Consider the following 20,809-nt stretch of genomic DNA (forward strand, 5'->3'; position numbering starts at 1 on the left):
AATATTCCACCCCTGGGTAAAGAAAGGGTTCTGGTTCAATAGGATGCGGCAGAACTCGCAGAAGACCCGCGATCATTTATCGCCGCAACAACCAGACACCCACAACGACTACACAGTTGATCGGTGGTGATCATGGCCGTCGCTACGACAAATGGCGCAGAGGGGAAAGGGGGGGGGGGGGTGCACCAGTCCCGTGGCACGGAACCGCTGGTTAGCTGGATACTTGCCACAGGTTGCATAGTATCAGGTCGACCTGATATGCGTCGAAAAGAAACTGTGACGAATGTGCCGTCAAATCACAGTCCACCGCACCAATGGGAACTTGCGTTCTCTGACGACCGCGCAAAGGAAGGACACAGAAATCCTGCGCCCGCGGCCGGCGCGTCCACGGGATTTCGGCGCGAGCTTAATTGAGTTTCACGATATGTGCAAACGCGGCCGTGATGCTATCGACCGTGATCAGCGGGGAGAAGGACAGCGGCGCAAGGACGGCAAGTAAATGGTGTGTAATGCAGGCCTCGACACCGCGCCATAGTGGCCATGTAAAGTGCCGCCATACGACAGCGTACTTTAGTAAGACCGAGCCCTCCTGAACTCTCGGGGAAAGAGTAAGACGTAGGTCACAGCGTACTTCGCTGATGATGGACACAGCCGTCAGAAAATTATCGAATGCTGCTTGAATACGAAGTCCATCGTAATCGGTATCGGTAGAACTTGCGCAATATGAGTAGGGAGTTATGACTGATTATCACAAGGGTAAGTCTCCAAATTTGACGAAAGTTGACCGCCGCCGTGCGGCCTAATGACGACGTAAAGGTGATGCCTATATAATGGAGACTTTGGGCAGGGCAGGCAGAGGTGCCAGAGCTCCCGGGGGTAGCGGCCAATGACAGCGCTGTGGATTTGAACATTCTTTACTAATATCCTACAACCGCGGAGTGGTTGCAGTGGTGGCTGAAAGTTGCCAGTTTGGCCCCGGCGTCGGTGTTCGGCTCTGAGACAGCGTCAAAACGACCGTCAGTTGAAGCGATGTCTGTCGGGAGCACAAACTAAGGCCAAGTTATCCCTCTCAGGAGGCCAAGTCGCTATACGCTCACTTCCCAAAAATCTTTGCTGGTTCTGCCAGCACCAGATTTGCATTAGCCCATTGCCATGGACCCTTTCAGTTCCTTCTAATGAAAAATTAAGCAATATTAGCAATCTCCCTCCTTTTAAACATTCTTCGGGGATTAACTAATAACACACATTTCCCTTTTAGAGTGGGACAGAAAGTAAAAATTCTTTCCCGCTATGAGGTTCGTTTCACGTTTCGGCCAAAGATAGCTGCTGAATGTAGACCAGGGGTTCCCAAACTTTTCCTCTGACGGAACACCACGTTTATCTTGAAGGTTAATAAAATTAATAAAATTTTAAAAATGAGAAAAACTTGTTTTATTCAGCTATTACTTCAATTTTAAATCATAACTAATAACACAGAAATCATAGTTAAATTTAAAAAAATTAAAAAAAACTCGAGGAAAGTCCCGCGTTGTGAATGGTTTTCACAAATCACTAATCACTTCTCATGGAACACCAGTGTTCTTCGGAACATAGTATGGAAAACACTGATGTAGACACTAGCAAGTCTCACTTCGCCATAAAAATAATTTTTGTGAGCTAATCGCAGGCTCCCTTACTGAGCCGTGGCGGCAAAGCACTCGGCTGGCGCCACTAACTACTTGGGTTGCCGATATCGAACTGGTCTATGCCGGCAGCTAGGATCTTTGGTGAGACGTGTGTTATTGGTTTGGCGGGCCCTGAGACAGTTAGTTCGCTGGAGGGCAGGGCACGTGGCTGGCAAGTTGTTGCTTTTGGGGGACTCCGGCTGTCCGCTACAGGCTTCGAGAAGCCGCAAGTGGTTACATCGGTCGGAGCCAAGCCTCCGAGCGAGCTGCAGGAAGAGCAGCGGACGTTGCCTGCAAGCTGGTCGACAAGTTCCCGGGCTGCTCTGCAAGCTTAAATTTTACGGCACCTCGAAGATCGCCTGTGCAGATTGGAGGCAATAATGCCAGATTGGAATCCTGGCAGTTACCGGCTCCTTCACATCTAAGTGGAGTTAAGTGTTGCTTTTCTATTTTTTGGATGCTTGATATTGCAAGGCCACGTCTGTGGTAATGTGGAATTGGATCTTTTATATTAACGCACCTCCGAGTGATTGTGTGCATGATCATAAGTCAGTGTAACTGATCAATTATTTGTTCCAGTCCGTGTTCCGTGCAAGTGTACTAGTACCCTTTGTTATAAATTCAATCTAAGAAATTAAATTTGTAACATAATCTGTGTGGGAGGCAAAGTACGCTTTGCAGATGAGAATTAATCATCGCATGAGCAGACGCTGATATTTCGGCTTCTCAGGTTACCTTCCATTCAGGAGGCTGTCGCACGCAGCGACTGTTATATTCACTTGTAAATTATATATTTCAGCTATCAGTCCTCATTTTGAATTTTTATTGGCAGATCTAGATTTCAGCTAGAAACTAGCCATTCTCAATGCACTATCATTTTTGATCAGTGCATGTAATGCCTGTTGGTCGGGATTCATCCACAGTTCATTGAAGAATGGCTAGTTTCTAGCTGAAATCTCGATCTTCCAATAAATTTTCAAAAGGATGACTGATAGCTGAAATCTATTATTTACATTTAGGCTTTTAATTTACAAGCAATTTTAAGGACTGTTAAACTTGTAATTTCCATGTGTAGTAGCGTTCGCGAGAATTTGAGATTTCCTACATGTTAGGCATTGTCGTCTGTAGCCTTATTTCCTCAGATTGCTGCTCCCTTTTCATGTGTGTGGGGAGGGTAGCTTTGGCAGCGGACGATGCGTTCTTGTTCACTGGGCCCGCAGCAGAGGCGTGTTAGCTTTCCTCTGCAGTGGCTCTTCCGTCGCCGCCGGACGTCTGGGATGGCCAGCAATCTGGCGCTTCTACCAGCTGCGTGATGGCTCAGATTGAGTGGAGTTGATAATTTGATGCGTGCCACGGCGGAACGTCGCTGGTTAGTCAGGAAACATTAGTCTATCGCAGTTGGTGAATTCAGTAAGCTCAAGAGGTTTAAAGCGTGTTCTCCAAGCCCAAAGTTCCTCCTTGCTCTACCTGCTCTTTAACTACTCGTATAAATCTTGCACCCTTATTGCTACTTACGGGGCGGTGCTTAAGGGGCTCCGGAAAGGCTCAAAATCATGAAAAGTTCAATTTTTACTTTTTTGCGTTTTCTGAATCTGCAGACTATTACCTTTTAATAGATATATAATTTATTCAATTCCGAAGACTACAACTATTTTTAAATTTTTTTTGAAATGTGTTCTACATGGGCCTGACCCACTGTGGCGCTGTTAAACTGCTGTCAAATGGTGTTATTATTAACGTCCGTGTTCATCAGGTACATTTTAGTGATGTGAGATAAAGTATGTGTTGTGGCTAACCTGTGATGGTTCAATATATATCGCTGGTGTAATTGTCGATTGTTTCATGTTTATTTACTCTGTCGTTATCTCGAAAATATTCGTAATAAATTCTGTTTCTTGAGTCTCTGTTTTGTTGAAGTATAATAATGAGTAAAAGTAAAGTTATTAGAAATCCTCTGAAGGCTTTTAAGAAAAGGAGAAATGTTGGAAAGCCAAAGGTATGTGTTATTACTGTAAACAATAAAGACGATAACCAAGTGAGTGAACCTAACCTCTCAAGTACACCTGCCCATAGCAGTCAAAGTGGGAAAGAAAATACTTCACATAAGAAGCTTGGTTCAATGAGTGAAAACTATGAATGTTTTATGGGCGAATCGGATGTGAATGAAATATTTGATATGTCGGTTCTCAAAGGAATTTTTTCAAACTGTGTAAGATGTATTCATTGTAGTGAAGTTGGTCTGGAACTCTCCATAATAAAGCACGTAGGACTTGCTAGTGAAATACAACTGAAATGTGATAAGTGTTCATACATGACCACCTTTTGGAACAGTGTTGCAGTAACTGCAACTGAAGAAAATGGTAGCAAAATCTACGAACACAACAACGAGCGATGCTTGCTTTAGACAAGGAACGCCTTCGGGCTGCAGACGGGGCTGTAAAGAGTCTAGAAATACAAGCAAGAGTAAACAGGAGGAGGAACAAGAGGAAGCTGGAGGAGGAGTTTGCAGAGGATGAAGAAAATCCATCCTATGGACCTGGAATGCACTAAAAAGTTAATCCAATCTTTGTCGCTCGATTCCCAAAACTTTTATTTTCTCATACTAATTACATGTTTTCTAAGGATCTTCCAAACATATTTGTTTCAAACTTTCAGTAAATGTTACACAGTACCTTCTGCATAATTTAACACAGCCTTTTTCCAAAAAACTGTATATTTTTGAATATATAAATAAAAAATTGCGAAAAAAATGTTGTGAATTTTCATTACAATTGAAAAAAAAAATCATCTTTAATAGCTGAACTAAAATTTTGTAAAATCCCTGTGTTAAGTTGTAGCCCATATTCCGATAAATAATCTGTAAAAAGTTCAACTTCCTACCTCAAATACTTTGTGAGGAAAGATGTAATTTATAAGCGTTATTTTAACATTGCAAGTATAGGGCGTTCCGGAGCCCCTTAAGGCTTTTTACGTATCATATGAACTGTTGAACCTTTACTTTGGTCCGCAGTCATTAGTTAACTCCACTCATTGTGAAACTTGCCTTCTTGTTACTTGTTGACTGCGATAGCCGTCTGCTACAATTCTCAGCTCGCCTGGTTATTGTGGGCTGTTGTATATGGTTCAACAAAATATTTTATCAGTAAAATGAAATACAATGACAGACACTAAATGTACTAACAATGTCCAAGGATGGGTAACACGTTACACAATTGGATAACGCCCATCCAAAATACAGAAAGGGTAATAAGTCATGCCACTGATTATGGCTGGTGGAAAGCCCTTAAATATGTGTAAGCCTCAATAAAATCCCTTAAGCAAATAAAACACACAGTCACCCAAAATACAGTCAAAGCTCGGACGGCATACAATTTAAATATGACTTCCAACTGTTACACACCAGCAGAAACATTGACAATGGTTCTTTATTTAAGAATCATTATCAATGTTTCTGAAACTTCCTGGCAGATTAAAACTGTGTAGGAGACGAGGTACTGACAGAGAAGTAAGGCTGTGAGGACGGGGCGTGAGTCGTGCATGGGTAGCTCAGTTGGTAGAGCACTTGCCCGCGAAAGGCAAAGGTCCCGAGTTCGAGTCTCGGCCCGGCACACAGTTTTAATCTGCCAGGAAGATTCATATCAGCGCACACTTCTCTGCAGAGTGAAAATCTCATTCATCAATGTTTCTGGTGGTGTATAACAGTTGGAAGTCACATTTAAATTGTATGCCGTACCAGCTTTGCCTGTATTTTGGGGGACTGTGTGTTTTATTGGTTAAGGGATTTTATTGAAGCTTACACATATTTAAGGGCTTTCCACCAAACATTATCAGTGGAGTGACTTATTACCCTTTCTGTATTTTGGATGGGCGTTATCCAATTGTGTAACGTGTTACCCATGTTTGGACATTGTTAGTACATTTAGTGCCTGTCATTGTAATTCATTTTACTGATAAATTTTTCGTTGAACCCGTTTGCAGCCACACCTAGTTGGTGTGACTTCTTACTTGTATGTGGGGACTGTACACTCCTGCTTTCAAGCCCTGCTTTTAATGGAGTAAATTGTTGAACAGAGCCTGGTCAAGTTTTTTAAAAGATTGTGAGCGTTATTATTCTTTTAACAAGGTTTTTCTTTAAATTATAATTATAACATTCTTGTCAAGCAATAAAGTGTATTCCAATAAATAAAAAATGACGACATAAATGGGCCCACTTTCCACGCGCTTTTTCTTAACATTATCCCAACCCCTGTGAGGTATCACTTACGAAACTATTAACACGTCAATTAACGCCAACCTGTTATCTAGCAGATTCCTCTCAGTCTGAATGTCTCAAGTTTTCCCATCCTACTGCAGATCCCTACATTTTTTTCCGCTGTGTCCCACAATGTGAGTTTATAATTTGCCGAGTTCGCCCCCTGCCCCTTGCAAGGTGGCAGAATAAATGGTCAGATTCGCATCTTACATGAGACCTTTGCAAATCGCAATGAGAAGGTGAAGATGACACCTTACGTAAATCGACAGTTATGAGAACAATTGCCTATCAATATGTAATGCAAAAAGGGATGACAGTCAATCAACGGTAATTAACACACCATTCCATGTCTTTGAGCGGACGGTAGAACAGGGAACGCCGAAACTGATTAAGAAGGAGAAAATTACTGAAGTTTCGACGCAGTTTGATAGGAGGGACTTTGCGATTGGTAGAGGGTGTTTCTACAAAATGAGAGGAACGCTCCTATTGGTCGGAAAAAGCTGTGACGTGAAAAAGGACCCCCAACTCTGCCATGTGTAGGACAAGAAAGAAATTTTGTGTGGGAACTCTTCCCTGAGCTGGCGTCAAGTGCGGAACGGAGCGCTTAACACTCCGTACGACGCAGAGAAGAAATTGGTGTGGACATTGCGTTCAGAGCGGCTGCACTCCAGTTAAAATTAGCTGTAGCAACGTTTAGTTCCAACTGTGGAGAAACATACCAGCCAAATTAGTTAATTGTTCTTGCGAGAACTGACAGGGCACTGTAATATGCACGCTGCTCCAACCATGCGCGTGTATATCGCCACATAGTAAGACTAGGGCTGAGTACATGCTTTCTCGCATAACGAGAAACATAGGAAAAGTTTCGGCTGGAAAGTTTGGCAGAGGCCAGATTAGTTTCGTAGGAATTTCAGTGGGAGAGAGCGGCCTTGCAGACAGCAGCACATCGCAGCTTAAGGTAAATACCGCGTGCAGAGGCGTAAACTTTGTTGGTTCACCACCTTGCGTCCACTGTAAACTCGAGCGGCCTTGGGTAATCTTGCGCTTAAATTTCACTTGACTAACCATCCACCGTAGACTTGATTGTCATCCTAAATAGTACCGAACTTTGAACCGGAATCGGACGATTTTCGTAGTACTGACCAACATCATAACGTATGTATAGGAGCAACTTCGTAAAGAAATGTCCAATTAAACTTTCATATTATTGTGCTTAGGATTAATTTGAAGCAACTTCCAATTAAGCTTTCATAATATTGTGCTTAATATTAATGTTCTTTCAGAGAGTTAATATTTAACATTGTTGTGTATGAACTTATTTCACTTTTGATGTTGGCAAGATTCATCAGGCTGTTTTTATGTAGGCGAGTTGAATACCGTGTGAAAAGCTGTAATGTGGTGAGAAATATTACGACACTAAACTTGTCATTTCACCTCTCACAGTTGTTCTCAATCCCAAAATAAGCAAGCAATAACAATAAACGCCCGCAACCTTACACCCTGTTGCCGTCGTCACTGGAAAGCAGAGCACCGTCCCAAACAGCACCCGTCACCCATCGCACACCTGCCAGGCATCTTCCTTCCAGCAAAAAACACTTTTACGACCCCCTCGCCATTCCACCCCTGTCACCCTGGCGTTCTCACACTCAGCCAGCGGACTCAGCTAGCCGAGAAATTACAGGTAGCTTTCACAACCGTATAGAAATGAAACGAAGAAGTTGTCTACTTATTAAATTCACAATCGTTGGTGTTTGTTTCAATCACGTGCATACTTTCATGTGTCACTTTTAATTTCAATTGACTTAGTATTCTAATTTAAATAGTGAAAAATTGTGGCACAACAGACGAAATTCATGCTACGCGGCTGCTGGTGAAAAATAACGCATAAAGAACAAGCCACTGCGCCTTGCCTTTCTATAACTCGAAAGGCTTTCGATTGGGTGCCACATGACCTAATCTGGCAAGCACTTTGAGGCCATGGCATCCTGGAGTACCTTGTTAACTGGGTACTGCTTCTGTATGTACTGAGGGAGCTATGTCCAAGCAGCTGCAGGAGCATCAAATGACTTTCTCATCACAGTAGGTGTCAGCCAAGGTTTGGCCTTATAACCACTGCTGTTAAAGACCCTCACATCAGACCGGCACATGCCACTGCCATGGACCCTTCTACATGCTGATGATGGCTATGGAGAGCAAGTTTGATGTCCAGCATGTAACCTCCCCCTCACTTATCGACCTTAATGACAGTGAAAAATGAAACCGCGTGTACCTAATGGAAATTTTGGAAAAGCAATCGTCACCGAAGTTAACCTGTCGGTAAAGAGGGAGGAAAGGGTTACATCTAAATGAAAGGAAAAATGCAAATGAAACTGGTGGAAATTAATTCTAAAAAGGGGTAAAGTTAATGAAGAAAGTAAATGTGCGGCCGTTACGTTAACAATTAACTAGCGGTAATTAGATATTTGAGATTTGGGGGAAATTACGGTCGCCAGTCCTAAGGACAATTACTATAGTAACTGAAAAAGAAAGGTAATTATACATATAATTAGCACTAGAAGCATGGCAACTGAAGGTTGACACGTGTAGTGTGAAAACTGAAAGTTTGTCAGAAGTAATAAATTTCGCTACACTCTGACTTAATTTAGCAAAAGAATTAATAAAACTGGAAAATCGAAAGTTAATTTAGTGACTGAAGTTAATAGTGAGCTTTCTTTCTGAAGCACATCGACATTCAGTAAAATAAGGTTAGTCTTGGACTACCTCAACAATCATTTCAAAAGCTACTTGAATCTACGCAATTTAGAAATAAGAGAATTAACTTTGAACTTGAATTAAACGATTCTGAACAATTAACAATAGTAAAATTTAGTACGTACCAAGCTGAGCTGCAGTCACAGGTAACTAAAATACGGTAACAAAACTCGCACTCTTAATTTGTGCTTGTGCAATCTAAATATTGTAGCCAGCTGAACTTTGAAATTAAAGCAGTGAAATCGAATGATGCTGGCGTTTGAATTTCAACGACCCTCGGGCTCATTTCGGAAAAGGAAGGGACCCTGCTTGGCAATGCAATTGGGACAATGAGCAACAAAGGTTCATGCTAAGTTGCTGTAATTTTGCGAGGCAAATGGAACAATTTGAAAAGCTGAGGTCTGCCATACAGTTCTGTAACTTTACGTGCTTTTAGTCTTCCTTGTTGGTTGATTGAAGGTTTGAAGCCGTCGATCGAGGAGGTGGCGACAGTCACTCATTGTCGGCCGTCGCTGCTGCAGAAGCTGGATGTTGGCGCGCCTTCTTCTCGACACGGTCACCAGGCGAAACGGGCTCTTGATGTGCGCCAGCTAATGCTTCCCGTCCGCTACACCATGTCAAACTATCATCGCGAGTCGAGCGCAATTACATGCTGCCAAACGCCGAAAGCGCAGCAACTCGCGGGAGCGTCACACAACACACCTGCTCCACTCGCTACTCCCGCCAGACTCCGACTGTTCTGCCCGCGCTCCACGCGGCAGAGTTAACACTACCAAAGATCCTACACACTTTGATTCTTCACACGACCTATCGATGTAATCGTTCGATAGCAGTTTTCCCTAGGCAAGACCCAGCGTAAAAATACAAATAATCTTTACGAAACAAACCAATTATACATCGACATAAGTGCATAAATATATATATACAAACAGTAAAACAATTACAATATATAAAGAGACAGAAATGTCATATCTTGAGGTAACAAAACAAGGAAAAAAAATAATAGTACAATAGATGAAAATAGGAGGATATGCATTTCCAGCGTTACAAGCACCAATCACAAAACTGGAAAGGCCTACTTCCGCGATATCGCCTTCTGCTCAACAAAAAGAAAACAGAGTACATGACATCAGATCCATGAGAAGTTGGGACGGTCGACGTTGACAGAGGAGGTACACCAAAATTTAAGTACCTCGGTTCTGCACTCTCTAGCGATGGCCAGCTTACAGACGAGGTCAATGCAAGGATGCAGGCAGCCTGGATAAATCGGTGAACGACAACAGGCGTCATCTGCGGTCATCGGACTGAGGATAATCTGAAGTCAAAGATCCTGTTGCTCTCTGCGGCACCGAGAGTTGGCCTTCTACAAAAGAGGTAGGACGACGATTGGGAGTCATGGCGACTAAGATCTTAGATGGTTAGGTTGCATCACTGGACTGGATCACGTTTCGAATGGTACTATCAGGAAATGTTTTCGGGCTGCACCGATCCAGAAGAAATGCGAGAAAGCCGTCTACGATGGTTTGGACGTGTTGTGTTCTCAGGGCAAGGCACCACTGCAAAGGCAGCGTATACAGTGGAAGTGTTGGGAAACAGACCCAAGGGACGACCTATACAGCGATGGTCTGATACTCTACACAACGACCTGAAGGCTGTGAATCTTCATCCAGACACGGCCAAAATGGAGACAGCGAATCCACTCAGCGGGTCCTGCTATCAGGCGGGAAAAACGTCAAAGGAAAAGAAAATTTGAACAGTGCTTTATTAATTAGTTTACAGAGCAATTTTGGAGAAAACTGTCCCACGGAACCACGACTAGATAATTTCCAAAGGGTGAAAGATCTAGTGACAATCCTGTCTTGTGCACCACTCAAACATCTTATGTATCGAGGTCGGCGAGCATCCCAGGAGCAAAAAGTTGCCTCTCATTTTCTAGTTGAAACAAAAGGTAGTGGGGACCTCGAAGACAGGGCACAGTCACTACCGTCAACGCATCAGAAATGTGGCGCCTACTTTCCAGATTGCGACTATAAAACTAGAGGTGAACAATCGTCACTCCAGTAGCTGGGTCCGCGACCGTATGTTGATAATAAATCCACTCTAATGCCACTCGATCTCACTGGAGTCTCCCGTTTGAAAAGACCATGTGCAGACACACCTGCATCCTGTGTTGCCATTCGTCACACCACTTGTCGTACACATGTCTGCTGGCACGCCAAGGGAACCTGCGGTATCGTTAAGGTCAAGCATGAAGTTGGGAAGGATCATTCTTAACACACAGAGACCATATTTAATGACAGTCTTGGAATCCCGACCATTGCGCGCAAAAATATCGTACAATTATAGAGCAACGTCTCGATGGGCCATGATCCTGCCACTATCTAATTCCGACAGGGGCTGGTACAGGTTCCTCCTGCTTGGAGGGAAATAACATAATCTTCTCATAAACTACCAATATTCAAATAGGTTTTCTGAATGCGTAATATTTCCTTAAACACGCCATACACACTGACGGACATAAACGAAAGTTAGTAGACGTGTTTCTACAGCTGAAAGATGTCTGTTCAATTTAGAGTCAGTCGCATAAGAGTGACGCTAGCAGCACCGCTGTGAGGATGGAAATCGGGTTTGCTGTAACAGTAGTGAACGTTAGTTACCTTTGAGATCGGACATGATGAGTTGATGTTGCTGAAGGATGCCTTTATGCCGACGTGTTGTTGTAGTGGTCTTCAGTCCTGAGACGGGTTTGATGCAGCTCTCCATGCTACCCTATCCTGTGCAAGCTGCTTCATCTCCCAGTTCGTACGGCAGTCTACATGCTTCTGAATCTGCTTAGTGTATTCATCTCTTCGTCAACCTCTACGATTTTTACCCTCCACCTGCCCTCCAATACTAAACTGGTGATCCCTTGATGCCTCAGAATATGCCCTACCAACCGATCCCTACTTCTAGCCAAGTTGTGCCACAGATTTCTCTTCTCTCCAGTTCTGTTCAATACCTCCTCATCAGATATGTGATCTACCCATCTAATCTTCAGCATTCTTCTGTAGCACCACATTTCGAAAGCTTCTATTCTCTTCTTGTCTAAACTATTTATCGTCCACGTTTCACTTCCGTACCTGGCTACACTCCATACAAATACTTTCAGAAACGACTTCCTGACACTTAAGTCTATACTCGATGTTAACAAATTTCTCTTCTTCAGAAACTCTTTTCTTGCCATTGCCAGTCTCCATTTTATATTCTCTCTACTTCGGCCATCATCAGTTATTTTGCTCCCCAAATAGCAAAACTCATTTACTACATTAAGTGTCTCATTTACTAATCTAATTCCCTCAGCATCACCCAATTTAATTCGACTACATTCCATTATACTCGTTTTGCTTTTGTTGATGTTCATCTTATATCCTCCTTTCATGACACTAACCATTCCGTTCAACTGCTCTTCCAGGTCCTTTGCTGTCTCTGACAGAATTTCAATGTTATCGGTGAACCTCAAAGTTTTTATTTCTTCTCCATGGATTTTAATACCTACTCCGAATTTTTCTTTTGTTTCCTTCACTGCTTGTTCTATATACAGATTGTATAACATCGGGGATAGGCTACAACCCTGTCTCACTCCCTTCCCAACCACTGCTTCCCTTTCATGCCCCTCGACTCTTATAACAGTCATCTGGTTTCTGTACAAATTGTAAATAGCCTTTCGCTTCTTGTATTTTACCCCTGCCACCTTCAGAATTTGAAAGAGAGTATTCGAGTCAACATTGTCAAAAGCTTTCTCTAAGCCTGCAAAAGCTATAAACGTACGATTGTCTTTTCTTAACCTATTTCCTAAGATACGTCGTAGGGTCAATATTGCCTCACGTGTTCCAACATTTCTACGGAATCCAAACTGATCTTCCCCGAGGTCGGCTACTAACAGTTTTTCCATTCGTCTGTAAAGAATTCGCGTTAGTATTTTGCAGCCGTGGATTATTAAAATGATAGTTCGGTAATTTTCACATCTGTCGACACCTGCTTTCTTTGGGATTGGAATTATTATATTCTTCTTGAATTCTGAGGGTATTTCGCCTGTCTCATACATCTTGCTCACCAGACGGTAGAGTTTTGTCAGGACTGGCTCTCCCAAGGCTGTCAGTAGTTCTAATGGAATTTTTTCTACTCCCGGGGCCTTGTTTCAACTTATGTCTTTCAGTGCTCTGTCAAACTCTTTACGCAGTATCTTATCTACCATTTCATCTTCATCTACATCCTCTTCCATTTCCATAATAATGCCCTCAAGTACCTCGCCCTTGTATAGACCCTCTATATACTCCTTCCACCTTTCTGCTTTCCCTTCTTTGCTTAGAACTGGGTTTCCATCTGAGCTCTTGATATTCATACAAGTGGTTCTCTTTACTCCAAAGGTCTCTTTAATTTCCCTGTAGGCAGTATCTGTCTTACCCCTAGTGAGATAAGCCTCTACATCCTTACATTTGTCCTCTAGTCATGCCTGCTTAGCTATTTTGCACTTCCAGTCGATCTCATTTTTGAGACGTTTGGATTCCTTTTTGCCTGCTTCATTTACTGCATTATTATATTTTCTCCTTTCATCAATTAAATTCAATATTTCTTGTGTCACCCAAGGATTTCTACTAGCCCTCGTCTTTTACCTACTCGATCCTCTGCTGCCTTCGCTACTTCATCCCTCAAAGCTACCCATTCTTCTTCTACCGTATTTCTTTCCCCCATTCTTGTCAATTGTTCCCTTAAGCCCTCCCTGAAACTCTGTACAAGCTCTGGTTTAGTCAGTTTATCCAGGTCCCACCTCCTTAAATTCCCACCTTTTTGCAGTTTCTTCAGTTTTGATCTACAGTTCATAAGCAATGGATTGTGGTCAGAGTCCACATATGCCCCTGGAAGTATCTTACAATTTAAAACCTTGTTCCTAAATCTCTGTCTTACCATTATATAATCTATCTGAAACCTGTCAGTATCTCCAGGGTTCTTCCATGTATACAACCTTCTTTTATGATTCTTGAACCAAGTGTTAGCTATGATTAAGTTATGCTCTGTGCTAAATGCTACCAGGCGGTTTCCTCTTTCATTTCATACCCCGAATCCATATTCACCTGCTACGTTTCCTTCTCTTCCTTTTCCTACTATCGAATTCGTGTCACCCATGACTTTTACATTTTCGTCTCTCTTCACTATCTGAATAATTTCTTTTATCTTATGATACGTTTTATCAATTTCTTCGTCATCTGCAGAGCTAGTTGGCATATAAACTTGTACTATTGTAGTAGGCGTGGGCTTCGTGTCTATCTTGTTCACAATAATGCGTTCACTATACTGTTTGTAGTAGCTTACCTTCACTCCTTTTTTTTATTCATTATTATTCCTACTCCTGCATTACCCCTATTTGATTTTGTATTTTTAACCCTATGTTCACGTGACCAAAAGTCTTGTTCCTCCTGCCACCGAACTTCGCTAATTCGCACTATATCTAACTTCAACCTATCCAATTCCCTTTTTAAATTTTCTAACCTACCTGCCAGATTAAGGGATCTGACATTCCACTATGCGATCCGTAGAACCCAGTTTTCTTTCTCCTGATAACGAAGTCCTCTGAGTAGTCCCCGCCAGGAGATCCGAATGGGGGACTATTTTACCTCTGGAATATTTTACCCAAGAGGACGCTATAATCATTTAACCATACAGTAAAGCTGCATGCCCTCGGGAAAAATTGCAGCTGTAGTTTCCTTTGCTTTCAGCCGTTCGCAGTACCAGCACAGCAAGGCCATTTTGGTTAGTTCAAAATGGCTCTGAGCACTACGGGACTTAACTGCTGTGGTCATCAGTCCCCTAGAACTTAGAACTAACTAACGTAAGGACATCACACACATCCATGCCCGAGGCAGGATTCGAAGCTGCGACCGTAGCTTTTGGTTAGTGTTGCAAGGCCAGATCAGTCAATCATCCAGAGTGTTGCCCCTGCAACTACTGAAAAGGCTGCTGCCCCTCTTCAGGATCCACTTATGCCCACAAAGAAGCCATTATGAACACTTCACTGGTTTGAACGGGATGGTGTAATAGGGCTACGAGAAGCTGGGTTGGCACCACGGTGACACAACGAACTGTTAGAAATCGGTTACTTGCGGGACAGCTCCGAGCCAGATACCCTGTAGCGTGGATTCCACTGACCCCAAACCACCGCCATTTGCAACTCCAGTGGTGTTAAACGAGAGCTCATTGCAGGTCAGGGTGGAGGTCTGCTGTGTTTTCTGATGAAAGCTGGTTCTGCGTCGGTGATCGCCATGTGTTGATTAGGAGGCCAGTTGAGGGCCTGCAGACAACCTGTCTGCGTGCTAGACACAGTGGAATGCACATGGAATGTGGTGCGATTTTGAATGACAACAAGCACCCTGACTGCAAATTTGTACGTCAGTCTGATGATACGACCTGTTTCCCTGCCGTTCATGAACAGTATTCCAGGTGGTGTTTCCCAACAGGATAACGCTCGCCCACATGCCGCTGTTGTAGCCCAACATGTTGTAGAGAGTGTCGCCATTTTGCCTCGGCCTGCTCGATCACCAGATTTGTCACCAGTCGAGCACATATGCAACACCATCGGACAACAACTCCACAAACAGCGCTAACCGCCCGTGTTTGGACCGAGCAACAGGCGTGAACTCCATCCCAGAAACTGAAGATCAGAGAACTCTCGCATTCGTTGAGTTGAGGTATGCAGTTTTACTCTGAAAAATAAAACTACGAAGTGCTGTCCAATTGCGGAGCATAGACACTACTTGGTCAGGCTACAGGAATAGCTTGGCGCTTGCCGCTGCGCCCGTGACAGTGAAGTAGCATACTTCTGGACTGTGGACATATCACGTACTCAGAGGAGCTGCCGTTCGGGAATTCGTACTCACGCGTCATCATGGATCTGTAAACAGTCGTAAATAGCGGAATCACTTCCCCTCTGCTGCTCAAAGACAGCAAGGAGCGAGTTGAGCGCTCTGTTATGAAATTCTGACACACTTTCAACGACGGTAAACACCATTAGCGAAGCAGGAAGGGTTATGAAAGCCGATGATTGTGGTGTAGACTACATGAGAATCAATGGAAGCTGTCAGTGCGACTGAAAGTAGAGTTACACTGAATCGAGGGGCGTGGGTTGCGCAAGCCGGTAGAGAACACTGCACGTCTTTAAAAATATCTGACATGTTCAGGGCTGTGACATTGGTGGACGAATTGGTAGAACTTAATTTAACGATTGTAAATAAGTCGTGTTGCTTCCCTAGCAATAAACTGCCTCTATGCGTGATTTGTGCGTTCTGACAAGGGAAATTACCCATCCCAACTTCACCATATTTAGTCGTAAGATGGAGCGGTGGATAGCCCTTCAAAAACTAAACTCAGATCAAGCGTGGAAACAGGAAGAAGGAGAACTGAAATGTAAAAAAAGAAGCAAAATACGAGGGTCACTCCAAAAGAAATGCACACTATTTTTTTTAATCCATCTTTTATTCTACATGTTTGAAAGTTTTACAGTGTGTAGATACATCCTTTAGGAACAATATTTTCATTTCTCCTCATAATTTCCATCCCTCTCAACTGCCTTACAGCATCTTGGAACCAGCGCCTGTATACCCGCAAGGTAAAATTCTGGACCAACCTGTTCGAGCCACTGTTTGGCAGCGTGCACGAGGGAGTCATCATCTTCAAACCTTGTTCCACGAAGAGAGTCTTTCAGTTTCCCTAAGAGATGATGGAAGTGAAACATGGACGATAAATAGTTTGGACAAGAAGAGGATAGAAGCTTTCGAAATGTGGTGCTACAGAAGAATGCTGAAGATTAGATGGGTAGATCACATAACTAATGAGAAAGTATTGAATAGGATTGGGGAGAAGAGAAGTTTGTGGCACAACTCGACAAGAAGAAGGGATCGGTTGGTAGGACATGTTCTGAGGCATCAAGGGATCACCAATTTAGTATTGGAGGGCAGCGTGGAGGGTAAAAATCGTAGAGGGAGGCCAAGAGATGAATACACTAAGCAGATTCAGAAGGATGTAGGTTGCAGTAGGTACTGGGAGATGAAGAACCTTGCACAGGATAGAGTAGCATGGAGAGCTGCATCAAACCAGTCTCAGGACTGAAGACCACAACAACAACAACAACAACAGCAACAAGAGATGATAGTCACATGGAGCCAGCTCAGGACTGTAAGGCGGGTGTTTCATTGTTGTCCATCCGAGTTTTGTGATCGCTTCCATAGTTTTTTGACTGACATGTGGCCGTGCATTGTCGTGCAACAGCAAAACATCCTGCCTTTGCCGATGTGGTCGAACACGACTCAGTAGAGCTTCAAGTATCTTCAGTGTCGTCACATATGCATCAGAATTTATGCCGGTTCCACTTGGCATGATGTCTACAAGCAAGAGTCCTTCGGAATCGAAAAACACCGTAGCCACAACTTTTCCAGCAGAAGGTGTGGTTTTGAATTTTTTTTTCTTGGGTGAATTGGCATGGTGTCACTCCATTGATTGCCTCTTCGTCTCTGGTGATAAATGATGGAGCCATGTTTCATCACCTGTCACGATTCATCCAAGAAATTCGTCTCCACCATTCTCGTACTGTTCCAAAAGTTCATTGTTTCTTTGTGAGCCACTGTCAACATCGTAGGAACCCACCTGGCACAAACATTTTTTAACGCCAACACTTTCAGTATTCTGCAAACACTTCCTTCCCCTATTCCTACGTAGCGTGACAATTAGTTCACTGTGATGCGTCTGTCAGCAGTCACGAATTCGTTAACTCTCTGCACATTGTCTGGAGTGTGTGCAGTACGAGGTCTGCCGCTGCGAGGACAATCCTCAATATTGCCGTGCCCGCTTTCATCACGTAACCTGCTTGCCCACCGACTAACTGCACTGCGATCGATAGTAGCATCTCCATACACATTTTTCAACCTCCTGTGGATGTTTCCCACTGTCTCGTTTTCACAGCACAGGAATTCTATGACACCACGTTGCTTCTGACGAACGTCAAGTGTAGCAGCCATCATGAAGACATGCTGTGAAGGCGCCACTCACGGGAACAGGTTGAACTAAGTTTTAAAACAAGCGGAAAGGATGTATCTACACAATGTAAAACTTTCACGCATGCAGAATGAAAACTGTATTTTTACAAAAGTAGTGTGCATTTCTTTTGGAGTGACCCTCGTACAAACAGTGAACGGTCCAATCTCAGTACCAAGTTCATATGCGTCGTGTATATTTGGGTACAGTGGTGGAGTGCGAAGGGAGACGTCCATGTTAAAATCCCGATCGTTCCCTCCCCCCCTCCCTTTTTTATTCACAAAATTACTTTCGGGTCCGGTCGCTGACGTGTCTTGTCTGCTTCTGTAATCTTGCCAATTGTCATACTGTAGACTGGTTATAAAATATGTCATACGGTAAGTAATATATTACCGTCGCAAGTGAATGTGATGAATAGGGAAAGCAGGCGAGAAGCCGCATAGACCTTTGACAGAAATGTAAACCAGAAATAAGGGGGTGTGAAGCATGTTACATCAAAGGAATTCGAAAGTCATAACTTCCAAAACGGAAGACAACAGTCATTCGTGTGGCACTTTCGTTGTAGTAGAAATAGCAGGTGCGCACTTCTGGAGGTCCCTTTCTTGCACCTCGCTGTTGCGAACGGACGTTAGACCACGATACAGACACCAATCTGAATACAACGTACAGACACGCCAATAACCGGAGGGACAGTTCATATTTTTGAGGAAAAATATCTGGGTACGAGAGAGATTTGAATACACAACTCCTCTTTCACAGTCCAACACCGTAACCACATAACAACTACGCAGTGGCTATGCAAATATGCTGGACGCTGCACATCTTGGACCATTCACTGTGTCTATTTTGCTTCTTTTCTCACAGTTCAGTACGCAGTCTTCCTGTTTTCACTCTTGATCTGTGTTCAGTTCTTGACGGACTATCCACTGCGCCATCTGAGGGGAGTGCGACGGGGAGTTTTCATTGTTAGCAAATGTTTTGAAAAATTTTGTATATGGCTGCACGTTCAGAGACCGTGAATAGTTACAAATAGTTACAATTGAAAGAAAAACAGCCCTCGGTCATTATTTTTAACAAATTAACCTGCTTTAGTCACTGCTAGGAGTGTCTTCTTCAGAATTTAAAACAAAGAATGGTCTATATTCTATAATATGGTCACAGAATAATGACTAAAAACGTATGATAGGGTATAAGGACGGAATCATCGTAAAACACTGACAGTACTTATATGTCATTTATAAAATAATAAACATGCCAAAAGAGCATTAGTCACAAAGATATTTATGATAAAGGAAACTGTGATGGCGAGCCACTAAGGGCTGCTCGTTACTTGCGTGGTGCAGGTTGCGAAAAGGACTGAGGTGCCCGCGAAAACAAACGCGGTCAGGTGAACATGGTACTGCAACGAGCGCGCCATCTAGTAGCCGTAGATACAATTAGGCTACTTCACATTGAAATATAGGCAGAAATGAGAATAAATAAACGGTATTTGGTACATAATAGAGAGCAATGTTTGTTTGATAGTAGCATACAACATAACATTTTGTCTACATCAAAGCCTATTAACAGTAAGATAAAACATGAAAACATCATTATGAAAATGTAGATAGGACTGAATGACAACTTGTAGAAAGCAATATTGACGTGAAATGCAGCCAAGAAACATTTGATAATTGAAAACCATAGGACTACCTTAGAAGGAAAAGAACATTTCGGCAACCTGCACAAGGAGACCCGAAGTCAGATATCGAGTAACGGCTTTATACTGTTCAAAAAATGTTTGTTACGTAGCTGTAGCTGTTCGTTAAGGATGAGGCTATCTTTTCGAGCAAAATGCTTTAAAATCTCCAATTCTGCTAGAATATCTAGTCTACGCCCTTTCTTTTCAGTCTCCAAAATGTTGCTATCGCTGATGGCTTTAGGTGAATGACCTGTAATTAGATGATGGTCGGCAAAAGACGAATTTTGGGGGCTAGTGCCATTTTTTCTTAGCAAGTGTTCTTTATATCTGGTAGTGAAGGCACGTCCTGTTTGTCCTATATAGTAAGAGGAGCAAGTATCGCAGACAATTTTGTAGACACCAGAATTTTCTAAAGAGGAACGCATAGAATGTAAATTATAAATGAAGGTTTTTTTCAAATTGTTATTAGTAGAAAAATCAACGTTGCAATCGTATTTCCTTCGAAGAATGCGTTGGATCTGATAAGAGAGAGCCCCTACGAAAGGAATAGAGTAACATTTTTTGAGTTAGACTCGATAACAGAAGTGCCTAGCGTAGTAAGTCTTTTAGCAGTTTTCTTTTTAAGGTCATCTACTGTGTTAGGTTTATACTCGTTGTTAACTGCTATTGTTTTAAGTAAATTGATTTCGTCGTTGAAGTTTTCTTTAGAAAGTGGGATGTAAATGGCTCGGTGAACAGCAGAATGAAAGAAGGCTTTTTTATGCGATTGTGGCTGAGTAGACGACGCAGGAGCGGTCTGGTCAGTATACGTTTCTTTACGAAAATATTGAAGGTCATTTTTTTTTTATAATAAGCGTCAAGTCAAGGAAACTGAATTGAAGGGCCTTATTTTCAAATTCGATAGTGAAAGAAATTTTCTCATGAAGATTATTGAATAGGTTAAAGATACGATCAACGCCGTCAGCGGGTCCTTTGTAGATGGTTAGAATATCATCAACGTATCTGGAATAAGAAAGAATGCCTAGTGACGCAGCTGGAAAACAATTAAAAAATTTTTCTTCTAGGGAGTTGATGAAAATATCAGCAAGGATACCAGCTAATGGATTTCCCATATCGAGACCGTCGGATTGCTGGTACAAATGTCCATTAAATTCAAAATAGTTGTGCTTGACTACGACTGAGATGAGATTCATGAAGTCTGTGATTTGTTCATCTGAAATATCTTTTTTGAACTGACGTAAATTTTTTTCCTACAATTGTAAGCGTTTCTTGTGCGGGGACGTTAGTATAAAGATTTTTGATATCGAAAAAAATTAACTTGGTGTCTGAACTGCATTCTAAATATTTTATTTTTTGGACTAACGTGTGACTATTTGGGACGGAAAAATTGTTCACAAAAAC

The 20,809-nt window shown here is 42.6% G+C and overlaps 1 protein-coding gene and 1 non-coding gene across 3 annotated transcripts in view; one reads left to right on the forward strand and one right to left on the reverse strand.

Annotated features, from left to right (window-relative positions):
* Nucleotides 1-20,809, reverse strand: part of LOC126412293 (ras-related and estrogen-regulated growth inhibitor) — a 181,875-nt gene that overhangs the window by 121,229 nt on the left and 39,837 nt on the right. The gene's annotated exons all lie outside the window — the stretch shown is intronic.
* On the forward strand, nt 5,199-5,273 carry Trnas-cga (transfer RNA serine (anticodon CGA)). The gene has a single exon. It is a non-coding gene; the product is annotated as a tRNA-Ser (tRNA).

This window comes from Schistocerca serialis, chromosome 7 (assembly GCF_023864345.2).
Source record: "Schistocerca serialis cubense isolate TAMUIC-IGC-003099 chromosome 7, iqSchSeri2.2, whole genome shotgun sequence".
Taxonomy (NCBI): Eukaryota; Metazoa; Arthropoda; class Insecta; order Orthoptera; family Acrididae; genus Schistocerca; species Schistocerca serialis.